This window comes from Schistocerca serialis, chromosome 8 (genome assembly GCF_023864345.2).
Source record: "Schistocerca serialis cubense isolate TAMUIC-IGC-003099 chromosome 8, iqSchSeri2.2, whole genome shotgun sequence".
NCBI classification, from domain to species: domain Eukaryota; kingdom Metazoa; phylum Arthropoda; class Insecta; order Orthoptera; family Acrididae; genus Schistocerca; species Schistocerca serialis.
The window spans coordinates 118,582,726-118,598,607 of record NC_064645.1 but is presented as its reverse complement, the minus strand read 5'-3'; the positions used below and the strand labels follow the sequence as shown (position 1 = coordinate 118,598,607).

Below are 15,882 nucleotides of genomic sequence, written 5' to 3'. Positions count from 1 at the left end.
ATGCGTTATGACACTCTATCCTCCTCTCTACGCAATGTAGGGCTGGGATTGGTTAATGTCCGAGCATGAGTAGCTGCCTTTCATATGAGTAGTATATGGAAACGATGGACCAGTCAACACACTTCCCTCATGGGTCGTCTGTAGGATGCCCTGATGCCTGTCTCTCACGCCCCACTGGTGCCGGTGCTCCCCCATGTATCGACATTCATTCTGGAATACATCTATGTGGCCTCGGATCTCCCTAAAACGTGCCGTTCTGTGGGCAATTCCGCGTAACGTGGTAGAAACAAAGTACCCAATTGTCAATCGGCCAGGAGTGTGGAAAACTATACACCTCCACTTTCTGCCAACCGCCGGACATACGACATGATATCAAGTCTCCAATAAAAAATATGTGATGAGACACAGGCTCCACACTACCGGATTAACGGACTCCCCACTTTGCCCCGGCTGTCGCCTCCTGGAAACTGACGAACATCGCTTCACGTGAGTGTCGTCTTCCGGCGTTTGGCGACTGACATAGAGGGTCTTAGCTTGTTACCTGTGTGTTCCACCTGACATGATTGAGCCTCGATACTCTCTTTGTCGGGATGACTGTTGCTTTCCCCTCACCCAATATCATGCGCTTACCTGGTTCAAGGGAATGACGGTGGATTATGTCTCAGGCAAAGAGGAAAAAATGGAACTTGATTAGTGGTGGTACCTGCAAAATGCTCGGACCGCTCTTGCACGCACACCGAGATACCGCACGCACTGTAAAATTATTTCCGCAGCTTTTTCGTAATCCCCCCCCCCCCCCCCCCCGGCTACCTGGGGAGTGCCAGGCTCACTGTAACGCACGGCGCAGCATCTCATCGAGGACAGCATGACCTGAATTGCAAGCAGTGACAAAGGAAAGGCATTACTTCGATTAGTTGATTCCGGGAATGCTGCATTCACTGAGACATTAGCAATGTAGCATGAGTTTGTTGTAGATATTTTGGACGGTATTGATGGACATACAGAACCGCTAGTGGCAGTGGACAAGATAACGTCAGCTGCACCATTTCTTGAAGGAAGATTCTTTTCGCTTAAGTAGCGCAAGCAATATATAAAGCTATTTTACTTTATACTTTGAATCACATTTTATTGTTACATTTTGCTTTATAACATTTTCATTTGTACACATTTACTAACTATAATCATGCAATTGCATAAAACATAGAAAACAAATAAAGAAATAAAAAACATTATAGACGAGTGAAACCTATCTCTTGGGAGAATTTTTGGGAACTGTTAGGAGCAACTACTGGTGACGGATGGTTCATTTCTTTTTTTATGGTAGAATTAATGTGGCGCTGTCAAGTAGCGGTAGATTTGATTGTTGTATCTTTTACTTCTGGAGATTAAACTTAGTGAGACGCCCTCCTAATTCTGCAGGACACGACAGGTAGTATAAGTTGTGGAAAGGGGCTAAAATAAGCGTCTGTCAGTTACGCTCGAACATACAAGCTTTTATTTGATCAAACATTACAAGAGCCAAGAATTTTTTATTTTTATTTTAGCTTTAGTTTTGGAACTTAATTAGCGGCTGAATGCGCCGTACAATCTCATGCCTTAAGGGCAAGACCACTTTAATTTAAAAACGGCTGAAGGCCAATAACTTAAAGGTCAACCAAAATCAGAATTTAAAAGGCAAAGCCTTATCTTAAAACAGTTCCTTAATTAGGCTGAAGGCCCAAATAATGTTACCCTTTAAGAGCAAAGAACTTAAATTCAAAATCGGCTGAAGGCCCAACACTTAAGACTGAATAACATTAATTTAAAAAAAAATGCTAAAGGCTTTGCGTAAAACAGTTCTTAAATTAGGCTAAAGGGCCAAACCATCTAACATCTTACGAGCAGAACAACTTTAATCCAGAATCGGCCGAAGACCCCAAGAATCTGACACTTTAAGAGCAAAACAACTTAAATTCAAAATCGGCTGAATGCCCAACACTTAAAGACTCAATAACATTAATATTAAAAATGTCTAAGGCTTTATGTAAACAGTTCTTAAATTAGGCTGAAGGCCCAAACCATGTGACGCCTTAAGGGCAAAACAACCATAATTTGAAAATCGGCTAGAAGCCATACAAGTACAAACAACAAGAACAAACAAGAAAAGGCAGTACACCCAAGGGCGCTCAGAAGTTCCGACGGTCGGCCTGGAATTCAAACACTAACGCTCGCTTAGGTGAGACAGGCAGTCGGCGCAACCATTGTCGATCTGACGACAACCCAAAAGACAGACAGTCAACGGACCCACCGACAAGATAACTTCTGCCTCACCTGACCAGCACACAACAGGGAATTCAATGTAGAACGTAGAAGGTATTGGCGCCCACAACAAATTATACATTGAGTTGTAAAACTACGCACCATGCTGGACAGCGAAAACACGGTGAGAAAAATACACTGCCTGAATTTACGTCAACGGCCAGGGCAGGTAACAGGAACGTTAACGGCCACAAGGCAGAAAATTCCGCTGGTGCACTTCAATTCAAATAACCAAGTACAGTTAAACTCCACCGGATGATGGCTAAAATTTGCCAACTTGGAAACACACGTTGTTGCTTGCGGGAATATCCCAACAGCTGACAACAAAATCCAAACGCCACAATGTGAACAGTCGTGACTTGCCGGCAGATTAACTCAAAACTCAACTTTCATGTCCAGGATCGGTGAGCCACGAACCTCGTAGCAATGGGAACAGCACCACACACTCCGACACTGCATAGAGGCCGCCAGCGGGCCCGGCCAAACTATGAATTGATACACACTGCTGCTGCCACCCATGGAAAGAGAGGATAACAGCATAATCGCGATATCCGCGGGAGACTAAACACAGAATAGGAACCAAGGTTTAATCCAACGCATAGCATGAGCCAGTCACGACTCACTTAGCTAGATGAGAAGATAGGTCCATGACAAAAAAGAAGTGGGCAGGTGGGCGGGGGGAACAAAACATGTGAGTAGGCTGATTGTTTACGAACGTAAAGGACAAGCGTTCGAATGTAAGTGGAGGCAACTGGCTTCTTTTTATTTAGACCCGTGCAAGCAATATTTTAAACCTTAATTCACTGCAAATTTTCTAAGTTCCACATTCTTTCAAAAGATTCCATTCTATAATAGTCTAGCCTTTAAACAAACAGACAAATGGGCATACTAAAAATATTGAAAATGGACGTATTTATTTGTAATTATTTCGACCGCCACCTGGTGTCTCTATAGTTTTCAGCTAACAGAGACGTATCAGCTGACTGGCAAATTTTCTAAGACCTTACGTGCGGATTACACGAGCGAGTGGATGTGCCATCCAGTATCTGTTGTTTCCAGTTCAATATTCGTTCTTCAACTATGGGAGATCCATTCGACCAATACTCTAAAAAGAAGAGATCGGTAGTTCTTTGATAGCGCGTCAGCTTACTCCACCGGTACCTGTAGTATGCATCGGATACAATCTCACAGCGGCTTTTTTTTTTTTTTTTTTTGCGTCGCAAATATTTCGTGCTTTATTTACTTTTTGTTATTAAATCATATTTTCTTTCTTTCTTTTACTTTTTTCAGAGTTCACTTCGGTAAATAATTAATTGTGGTTTGTAAATTTGATGTCTGAGACTAATCTTCCTTGGAAGATAATGTTTATCTGAGCTCCCACAACAATAAAAATAATCGTCCTTGGAGGGTGGTATTCATCCGACTTCCCATAAAAATACAAATTGTGGTGTCACCGCAAGGCACCACACTTGCTAGGCTGAGGCTTCAAATCGGCCGCGGTCCGTTAGTACACATCGGACCCGCGAGTCGCCACTCGGCTGGTCTTACGAGACAAGCTAGGGCACTGCCCAGTTCTACAGCTGACTTTAATAGGAATGGTTCACTCGTTATAGCTTCAGGTATCTCAATTGCAGAGACCCTAGTTAGCATAGCTTTCAGCTAAGTCAGTAGCTACGACCTAGCCAGACGACACATACAGTTTATGCATTGCCAATTGATCTATATGTGAGAAGCAATCAGAACTGCAAAGCAGTATTCGCAGTTCAGTCTATTACTGCACTTGTAAATATTATTGTACAAAGTCAAGATCGATGTTCATCGCTGATGCTGAATTAAAGCTAAGTATTTAATTGTATTCCTGTTTACTAACTTCTAATCACCTAAGATGTTCCAGATACATCCCGTCAAGTATAGTTCATTGACCCTCACCTCAGCCTACGTGATCAACGCGTGCAGTAATGGCCACACCTCGTGATCAGACTAAGAGTCAAATTGCGTGACTCAGCCGGGTCACCGTTTTTCCATGAGGCCCATAGTTCCGCCTCATAAACAACACAAATAATCTACCTTGGAGGTTGGTATTCATCTGACCTCCCATAAAAATACAAATAATGTAGTAACAAGTAGATTTTTGTTTTGAAATTAGTATTGTTGGCCTAATAACTATGTAGACTTTTAAAGAAAAATGAAATAAAATAAAATGAAGAGTAGGCTACATATAGCTTCAGTATTTTGTCCACGTGTCATTAGCGTCAAGAACAGCTTGGAACCTTCCCGGCATAGAACTGACAAGTCGATGGAAAAAGTCCTCATCCAAGGCAGTTCTCTCCTATGAAGAATGAACCAAATTCAATAGGGTATTCACAGTTCCCGGACGAGGACCTGGCCAACTGTCCCGCAGAGCCTTCTTAAGTTGCCCCCATTCGTGTTCTGTGGGAGATCAGGTGACTCTGGAGGCCACGGAAGACACCGAATAATATTCTCCCTCCTTTGAAACCAGCTGCCAATCCTAATGGTAGTGTGAGATGGATGATTGTCATGTTGGTAATTGAGACGTCCTTCGGGAAACCAAAGTCAGGTTCCAGGGATGATTACATTTTCAAGGAAATGTTCATAGCATGCTGAAATGAACTTGCCTTGGATACATTCGAAAGTGTCTGCACCCATGTGAGACATCCAGCCCCAACATTTCGCACTTGCGCGACTGCTTCGAGGGCTTGTGGCCACGAAGTGCGCGTGATATCATTCCCCATCTGTGCGTAAACAAGAACAGGACTTCCACTCGTTGACTCAGATGTGCACTCGTAGGGGAAAACGACTTTCCTCCAGTCGACGTCTTCAAATGGCTCTGAGCACTATGGGACTTTACATCTATGGTCATCAGTCCCCTATTCCCGGGTTCGATTCCCGGCGGGGTCAGGGATTTTCTCTGCCTCGTGATGGCTGGGTGTTGTGTGCTGTCCTTAGGTTAGTTAGGTTTAATTAGTTCTAAGTTCTAGGCGACTGATGACCTCAGCAGTTGAGTCGCATAGTGCTCAGAGCCATTTGAACCATCAGTCCCCTAGAACTTAGAACTACTTAAGCCTAACTAACCTAAGGACATCACACAACACCCAGTCATCACGAGGCAGAGAAAATCCTTGACCCCGCCGGGAATCGAACCCGGGGACCCGGGCGTGGGAAGCGAGAACGCTACCGCACGACCACGAGCTGCGGACTCGACGGTTTCCCAGGAACTCACTATTGCTAGTCTATCCACGGATTGTTCGCCAGTGAATGGTTCTTTGATAAGAACAAGACTGGTCCTGATTCCGTGGTCCCTTAATTTTCTAAGAGATGTTCTCGGCAAGCCCGGGAAATGTGAAGCTCTCCGTAGTTCCCGGATGAGTAACAAAGGAGCAATCTTTGCCGTCCTAACCAATCAGTTCCCTTGTCTCCGTGTAGAGACTCGTGGTCTTGCAGGTACTGGACGTCTCGCAACCTCACCATTATCTTAAATAGTCTACTCCACCTCCTTGCGGAAGCATCAACACCATAACGACGTACTGTCTCAGATGAACTGAAACCGTTTTCAACGTGAGCAATTATTCGCTCGTGAACATTTACGTCGGCAATTCTTAAGCAGACCTATGACGTATGCCAATCAGCTGATGCGTTTCGCTTAGCTGAAAACTATAGAACCACCAGGCGGCGATCGAAATAATTACAAATAAATAGTCCATTTTCAATATTTTTGCTGTGAACATTTGTCTGTTTATTTAAAGATAAAAGAAAGTTCAAATGTGTGTGATATCTTATGGGACTTAACTCCTAAGGTCATCAGTCACTAAGCTTAGACACTACTTAACCTAAATTATCCTAAGGACAAACACACACACCTATGCCCGAGGGAGGACTCGAACCTCCGCCGGGACCAGCCGCACAGTCCGTGACTGCAGCGCCTTAGATCGCTCGGTTAAACCTGCGCGGCTAAAGATAAAATCTATTATAAAACGGAATCTGTTGAAAGAACGTGAAATCTAGAAAAGGCTACAACTACACAATCTGTAGTGAATTAAGGCTTAAAATATTACCTGCACAGGTCTATATAAAGAAAGGGCAACTGACTTCAGTTAGATTCTAACGCTCGTCCTTTACGTCCTTAAACCATCAGACTATCTGGTTTTTTCGACTTTTTTGTTGTTGCTTTCATTTTGTTCGTTGCATTTGTGCGGGGCGGACGTCCCACGACACCCGTTCATCGTTGATCCATTCACTCAGTGCTTCATTACAGAGGGCAGCAAACCCTCTGACCGAACACGCTGAGCTGCCGTGCTGTATACACTCAGCCATTGAAGCAGGTGCGAAATGTTAGTCGATGTATCAATTCTGCCGACGTGGAGTTCTTCTATTTCAACCGTTTCTACGTGCTCTAATAATGATTTTCGAAAGAAATGGTACGATGAGTTATATTGCAATTAATCTCGACATATGCTGTATTGCAGCTGTTATATTGCTTCTATTTGACGATGTAAACAATAAACTGAAGCTCCACAGACGGCTGGAGTTGTGGATACTGGCACTTCTGATCTAAGGAATGCGCAGTACTCTGTCTTGGACTCTAAATTATCCGGGCCAGTCAATCTTTTTGCCTTTCACTGAACCAAGAGGGAACAATAACAGTAGAAGACGAAGAATGAAGTGCTCGGATTAAAGAGGGTGTAAGACAGGGATGCAGTCTTTCGCCCTTACTGTGCAATTTATATATGGAAGAAGCTATGACGGAAATAAAAGAAAGGTTCAATAGTGGAATTAAAATTCAAGGTGAAAGAAAATCTGTGATAACATTCGCTGATGACATTGATATAGTGAAGAGGGGTTACAGCATCTGTTGAATGGAATGAGCAGTCTAATGAGTACAGAACATGGACTGAAAGTAAATCGAAGAAAGAAGAAAGTAAGGAGAAGCAACAGAAATGAAAACCGCGAGAAACTTAACATCAGGATTGATCGTCACGAAATAGATGAAGTTAAGGAATTCTACTACCTAAGCAGGAAAATAACACATAACGGATGGGACAAGGAGGACATATGAACCAGACTGCCCCTGGCCAAGAGACGTCTACTAGTACCAAACAAATGCTTCAATGTGAGGAAGAAGCTTCCCAGAATATGCGTTTGGAGCACAGCGTTGTTTGGTATTGAAACGTGGACGGTGAGAAGAGAATCGAAGCATTTGAGATGTGGTGCTACAGACAAATGTTAAAAATCAGTTGGACTGATAAAGTAGGGCCGGCCGCGGTGGTCGAGTAGTTCTAGGCGCTTCAGTCCGGAACCGCGCGACTGCTACGGTCGCAGGTTCGAATCCTGCCTCGGTCATGGATGTGTGTGATGTCCTTAGGTTATTTAGGTTTAAGTAGTTCTAAGTTCTAGGCGACTGATGGCCTCAGATGTTAAGTTCCATAGTGCTCAGAGCAATTTGAACCATTTGATAAAGTAGGGAATGACGAGGTTCTGCGCAGAATCCGAGAGGAAGTGAATATATGGGGAATAGGATGGTAGGGCATTAGGGCATCTGTTAAGACATCACGGAATAACTTCCATGGTAATAGAGGGAGCTGTAGAGGAGAAAAATAACTTCCATGGTAATAGAGGGAGCTGTAGAGGAGAAAAACTGTAGAGGTAAACAGAGGTTAGAATACATCCACGAAATAATTGAAGCCGTAGACTGCAAGTGCTACTCCAAGGTGAAGAGATTGGCACTGGAGAGGAATTCGTGCCGGGCTGCATCAAACCAGTCAGAAGACTGACGACTCAAAAAAAAGTCGTGGCATCCAAAAACCTAAATGTGGCCGCATCTACTCAAAAAAAAAAAAGTATGACCACATCTCTGGAAGCAATTAAATGCAAATTGGAAGGGGACGGAAAAATTGATCAATAGGTAATGACATTTAAATTTGTTGGTCCGGACTGTCCAGCAATGGAAAAGCCGAAAAGGAAGTTAGGGAGCAAGAAGAAAAAGCGAATAAAGTGTCAGGGCATTTACATGATACTCCTTGGAAAAACAAACATGTAGGAAAGTATGAAAAGGTAAGAATATACAAAACAATAGTGAGACAAATTATGTAATACAGAACAGAGACGAGACTGGAAACATCAAAAACAAAAAGTCTTTTGGAAAACATGGAAATGAAAATACTTCGAAGGATTACAGGGAAGACGCTGCGAGACAGAGAGAATAATGAAAGCGTTAGAAAAGGATGTAAAGTGGATTCTATTAATGAGTAAATCGGAAGAAATAAATTACCAGCTGGCAAAGTAAATATTGGCCGTGCAAAGAAAAGATGGCGCGACAACCCCAGGCTACTGAAGGAAGTAGCCTTCAGCCAAGGAAGAAAGGAAGAAGAAGAAGAAAGCCATATTCCAGTTTGGTTTCTGCTTGGTTATGTCTGCAACGTAGATCGTTAAATACCTGTTGTTCGGTGTTTCATTTTCGTCGGTATTTTGGGAATGGTCTGAAACGTGAAATTCTGCGGTATGACGTCACAACTCTCCTCCCTCTCCACGTGCACGTCCTGTTTGGAGGTCTGCCTAATTCAGTAATCCCAGCTTCATTGGATATACCGGGAAGGTGGCGACGGCACAGTCGGGCGATCCGTCCCCGGGGCTGGCAGGGGATTAGCGCGAGATCCTCGCTGAAGCGCGGCTCTGTGCACAGGCTGCGTGGGGGGGGGGGGGGGGGGGGGGGGGGGGAAGGGGGGGGAGCAGTTTAAACATTTAAAGCGCGCCCGGCGCCTGTCGGTCACGCGCCCACGCCGACCCGACCCTGTGCAGCTGGGACGGTAAACTGGGCCCAGTAAATCTGCACCCAGGAATGGTAGAGAGAAGGTCCACTGGTCCCTCTGTCCGGACTCGCCCGGTTGACAGAAAAGCCGATTGCTCCTACGTGGTGTACTGATGGAGAGGACTCATGATGCTCGAACAAGAACTTGTAACACCATGATGAGGGTTTAATGTTTCCTACACTTCTGCCCATTAAAACTGCTACACCAAGAAGAAATGCAGATGATAAACGGGTATGCATTGGACAAATATATTATACTAGAACTGACATGTGATTACAGTTTCACGCAATTTGGATGCATAGCTCCTGAGAAATCAGTACCCAGAACAACCATCTCTGGCCGTAATAACGGCCTTGATACGCCTGGGCATTGAGGAAAACAGAGCTTGGATGGCATGTACAGGTACAGCTGCCCATGCAGCTTCAACACGATACCACAGTTCATTAACAGTAGTGACTGGCGTATTGTGACGAGCCAGTTGCTCGGCCATCATTGACCAGGCGTTTTCAATTGGTGAGAGATCTGGAGAATGTGCTGGCCAGGGCAGCAGTCGAACATTTTCTGTATCCAGAAAGGCCCGTACAAGACCTGCAAAATACGGTCGTGCATTATCCTGCTGAAATGTAGGGTTTCGTAGGGATCGAATGAAGGGTAGAGCCACGGGTCGTAACACATTTGAAATGTAACGTCCACTGTTCAAAGTGCCATGAATGCGAACAAGAGGTGACCGAGACGTGTAACCAATGGCACCCCATACCATCACGCCGGGTGATACGCCAGTATGGCGATGATGAATACACTCTTCCAATGTGTGTTCACCGCGATGTCGCCAAACAAGGATGCGACCATCATGATGCTGTAAACAGAACCTGGATTCATCCGAAAAAATGATGTTTTGCCATTCGTGCACCCAGGTTCGTCGTTGAGTACACTATCGCAGGCGCTCCTGTCTGTGATGCTGCGTCAAGGGTAACCGCAGCCATGGTCTCCGAGCTGATAGTCCATGCTACTGAAAACGTCGTAGAACTGTTCGTGCAGATGGTTGTTGTCTTGCAAACATCCTCATCTGTTGACTCAGGGATCGAGACGTGGCTGCACGATCCGTTACAGCCATGCGGATAGGATGCCTGTCATCTCGACTGCTAGCGATACGAGGCCGTTAGGATCCAGCACGGCGTTCCGTATTACCTTCCTGAACCCACCGATTCCATATTCTGCTAACAGTCATTGGATCTGGACCAACGCGAGTAGCAATGTGGAGATACGATAATCCGCAGTCGCCATAGGCTACAATCCTACCTTTATCAAGGTCTTAAACGTGATGGTACTTATTTCTCCTCCTTACACGAGGCATCACAACGACGTTTCACCAGGCAACGCCGGTTAACTGCTGTTGGTGTATGAGAAATCGGTTGGAAACTTTCCTCATGTCAGCAAGTTGTAGGTGTCGCCACCGACACCAACCTTATGTGAATGCTCTGAAAAGCTAATCAATTTCGTACCACAGCATTGTCTTCCTGTCGGTTAAATTTCGCGACTATAGCAAGTCATCATCGTGGTGCAGCAATTTTAATGGCAAGTAGTGTATTAACGCTGTTTAAATGCATTTTTTCGCACACAAGGGATGCCTAGTGTAAAACTATCAGATGAGGGCTAGAAAAGCACTTATTCAAAATGTAATTTGCCGCTTTAGGCTGCGGTCATACGGTTTCGACATCGGTGGATTCCTCCGCCGACCGACACTGGCCGGAGACGGCAGTTCTTTCGCTACGCCACTACGTGCTTGGTCAACCGATCTTACGCCCCAGACGAACAGACTTCGGACGACAATCGGTGAAATTCAGATCAGTTTGTTTTCCTCGGTCAAACACACCGACGTTCTCGCACACGAAATATGGAGCGTGAGAAACAGATAAGTTTGTTGCATCTAGAGGATGAAATATCATAATCCGGATATAGCTCGGAATCTATGGATTGAAATCGCAAGTTTATTCAAAACCTCAAATAGGCAAAATCTTTATTGGAAAGTTGGTAACAAAACGTTTCGCATCATCACATATACACATCAAAAATGTTTTGCATCACCTCGGTTCCGAGAGTTCCGGAACCTGTACAGAAAAATGAAATAGAGAACAACATAGCTGGCCGGGGTGGCCGAGCGGTTGTAGGCGCTACAGTCTGGAACCGCGCCACCGATACGGTCGCAGGTTCGAAACCTGCCTCGGGCATAATGTGTGTGTGATGTCCTTAGGTTAGTTAGGTTTAAGTAGTTCTAAGTTCTAGGGGACTGATGACCTCAGAAGTTAAGTGCCATAGTGCTCAGAGCCATTTTTTGAGAACAACATAAACATCATTTCCGCCCTTTTTATTGCTCATGAAAGCCACACATTGAATTTTGTACCACCATACAGCGAGACCTTCATTGGTGGTGGTCTACATTGCTACACACACCGGTACTTCTAATACCCAGTAGCACATCCTCTTGCATTGATGCATAGCTGTATTCGCCGTGGCATACTATCCATAAGCCCATCAAGGCACTGTTGGTCTAGATTGTCCCACTCCTCAATGGCGATTAGGCGCAGATCCCTCAGAGTGGTTGGTGGGTCACGCCGTCCGTAAACAGCCGTTTTCAATCTATCCCAGGCATATTCGATAGGGTTCATGTCTGGAGAACATGCTGGCCCCTCTAGTCGAGCGATGTCGTTATCCTGAAGAAAGTCATCCAAGGTCATTCACAACATGTGCACGATGGGGACGCGAGTTGTCGTCCATGAAGACGAATGCCTCGCCAATATGCTATCGATATGGTTGCACTACCGGTCGGAGGATGGCATTTACGTATCGGAACTTCCACCTTGCTGCACTCGCTGGACAGTGTGACTAAGGCGTTCGGCCTTATCATGTTGCCTGTTAACACGTCTGCAACGATTGTCTGGTTGAAGGCATATGAGACAGTCATTGGTGAAGAGAACGTGATGGCAGTCCTGAGCGGCCCATTCGGCATGTTGTTGGGCCCATCAGTACCACGTTGCATGGTGTCGTGATTGCAAAGATAACTCTCGCTATGGACGTCGGGAGTGAAGTTGCGCATCATGCAGCCTATTGTGCACAGTTTGAGTAGTAACACGATGTCCTGTGGCTGCACAAAAAGTATTATTCAACATGGTGGTGTTGCTGTCATGGTTTCTCCAAGCCGTAATCTGTAGGTAGCGGTCGCCCACTGCAGTAGTAGCCCTTTGGCGGCCTGAGCGAGGCATGTCATCGACAGTTCCTATCTCTCTGTATTTCCTCCATGTGCGAATAACATCGCTTTGGTTCACTCTGAGACGCCTGGACACTTCCCTTGTGGAGGCCCGTTCCTGGCCCAACGTAACAATTCGGACGCGATCGACCGGCGGTATTGGCCGTCTAGGCATGGTTGAACTACAGACAACACGAGCCGTCACCTCCTTCCCGGCGGAATGACTGAAACTTATCGGCTGTAGGACCCCCTCTTTCACATAGGCGCTGCTCATGCATGGTTGTTTACATCTTTTGCTGGCTTTAGTGACATCTCTGAACAGTCAAAGGGACTGTGTCTGTGGGACAATATCCACAGTAAATGTCTATCTTCAGAAGTTCTGGAAACTGGGGCGATGCAAAACTTTTTTAATGTGTGTATATTTATAAAACTTGTCTAGTTATTCTGATAACTGAGGACAGTGTGTATTTCACTCGCTACGTTCTTTACGATACAGGAAAGCTCATTCTCATGCATTCGGTGTCTCTTTAACAGCAAAAGCGGCATTGGAGCACTCGCATCCAAGGACAGAGACGTCGTGATATACACCGACACTGAGAATTTAAAATCTAACCTACTCCTTACATAGAATGGATTTTAACCTCACACATCCTCCTTGACACTGTCAAAAACTGACGGAGAAAATCGGACGCACTATGACCACACTATCGGCTGATGTTATCGGGCGACCTCTGGCGACGGTGTCTGACGACCGTTGTCAGTGCCACTGTCAACGCAGCCTTGGTCACACGTCCACGCACAGGGATGCCATGTGTAACATCATCACAGCAGAGGGGATAATGAGTGTTGGAAATATCGTGTGCCACAATATGTACACAGGGACGCACAGTGATGCCACGTGTGATTTACAGATTCAAGTCTAGTGCAACCCCCCCCCCCCCCCCAACTCCCGCCTCGCCTACTTCTCGTAACTGAATTGTAGCCAACTTGCTTTCCTCTCGTCTCGTAGATGTTGCCCCACTTGCTTTCTTCCATGTTAGTCGCTTCGCGAGCTCTAACGCTTATGCAGTAAACGGTGCATAATGATGTGACAAATCAGTAGCTTTGGTATTTCTTTCCGTCAGTGTATTTCTGTTCACTTACTCTTTGCATGACAACCTAATAGAAACGTAAATGACATACTTGTCCACAGCCGGCCGCTGTGGCTTCAGTTGGGAACCGCGCTGCTGCTACGGTCGCAGGTTCAAATTCTGCCTCGGGCATGGATGTGTGTGATGTCCTTATGTTTAAGTAGTTCTAGGTCTAGGGGACTGATGACCTCATATGTTAAGTCCCATAGTGCATAGAGCCATTTGAACCATTTTTGAAGTTGTCCATATATTCACTTAAAATAACCAACAGCTTCTCAGTAATCATCATCTCAGCCGAACTTCGTAGCATTTGTGTATTAATAACTATTTATCTATTTCAGTCATCTTATAGTGAGTTTATATGGTGATATGTAGTCATTGTTTTGGAAGAGTGAATGTGAGTGCCTGAACGTGTTACCTTGCTCATCTCAGTCAGACATGAGATTTCAGAGATTTTTCAAGTTGAATTTGAAGCATCTTGTGTTAAGGCAAATCTGCCAAAGAGACGTTGTACTTCGAGTTCATTTTGGTCAGTGAGGTGTTTTGGAGGCCGCATCGGATAATAAAAGATTTAGTATCGTCTACATTATACTGAATTCTTTTTGTGTTATATACAGCGTGGTCCGAGTATTGGTGTGGCTAATACTTGTTAATGTAGTCGGAGTTATCGTTGCCGTCCAGTGTGGCCGTGCGGTTCTAGGCGCTTCAGTCTGGAACCGCGTGACCGCTACGGTCGCAGGTTCGAATCCTGCCTTGGGCATGGGTGTGTGTGATGTCCTTAGGTTAATTAGGTTTAAGTAGTTCTAAGTTCTAGGGGACTGATGGCCACAGATGGTAAGTCCCATAGTGTTCAGAGCCATTTAGTTATCGTAAAGCACGTCAACGATTTACAAGCTCCACGCACTTTTGTGAAACTGTGTTAACCAAATCAGTAAGAGTCGTGATAGTTAATCAGAGAGATGGGTAAGGTATTAGTTAGGACCTTTTTAAAGTGATGATTTTTTTAAAATTTTTGTCAGATGCAGCCCTACTTTTTCTACTTCACACCGGGCGTTCAGGAACTTCAATGGAAAACACAGAAACTAAGTTACTCTCGTGTGTACCAAATAAGCTGGGTATCCAACAAGAATACGACAGGAAGACAACCCCTGCCACAAAAAGTAGTTACTGTATCGAGGTGCCTTGCTAAGCACGCAGCAACTAATCAGCTTCTTCATAGGGCCAAACACATTGAGAGGAACTACGGCAGAGTAATACTGGCAATTAACAGCAACTAATTTACAGGAGGGAAGGTTGTTAAACAAGTTCTGTCATAGAAATAACCTTGGATACAGGTATTAATCAACCACAACATTATTCACATTCAGCTTACGATGTCTCTATTTATAGAGTTTCTCGTATGTCGAAGATTTTCTTGAAACGTGGCGTGGATGAATCATTTAACGGATAGAGAATTTATTGATCTCGAGCAATCAAAAATTTAACACATGCAGGCCCTTTTAACAGCATTTATCTATAACTTCTCATTTACCAAGAAAGAGTACCCATAAACCTAATAAAACTAGACAACAAACTGAATAACGATATTAAAGAAATTACTAAAGAAAACTTTTTTAAGAAGGCAGTCAAAAAGTATCTGTTAAGTATCGCATTTTAAAAAGAGAATGATTACGTGTAAAAAGCAGTGTACGGATTTAGTGAAACATGCAGTACAGGGAAATTATAATAGAACACCTCTGTTATTTCGCAACACACTTTCGCACTGTAATATATTTCCTTTTGTGGAAAACCTAATATCAACGCCCTGCAAAAGATAAACTAACGTCTTATCCTCTTTCTGAGCATAGCACATCACTCATTACGCAGATTCAGTGTTTTAAATAAGGTGATGAGAAGCTACGGTACACAAAGTTGAAACCAAATACCATCGTCAGAATCGTGATATCATTTGACAGTGTGTGTAGTTACTAGTGTTCGGAAATGAATGAACGGTGCAACACTAAGTTTTGTAAGCGCCAACATGGTCCCTGCCATATAGCCACAGTGGAGTACGCGTCTCTTCTTTATCAAACTAGAACTACAAGTATGTAAATGCCAGTGTACATGAAGAATATTTTCTGTTTTTAGACAGTGATAGTACTTATGTCTGGCATCACTGTAAAACTAAGCTATGGATGAGTAGAACTAAAATTGGTACATGAATAACAAAGGTAAGTTACAACATAGAATAGGAGATCCTTATAAAGGTGAGTGAGCATTTTTCGGGAAGTCAAATGGGCATCCTTGAAGGGAAGGCGAAGTTCTTTTCGAGGAACACTATTGAGATAATTTTGAGATCCGTCATTTGAAGCTGATTGCAGGATGATTCTAATGCAGCAAACGAACA

At 44.4% G+C, this 15,882-nt stretch overlaps 1 protein-coding gene across 1 annotated transcript in view; it reads right to left on the bottom strand.

Moving 5' to 3' along the window:
- The window catches only part of LOC126416167 (synaptotagmin 1-like), a 986,421-nt gene that overhangs the window by 506,377 nt on the left and 464,162 nt on the right, over positions 1-15,882 (bottom strand). The gene's annotated exons all lie outside the window — the stretch shown is intronic.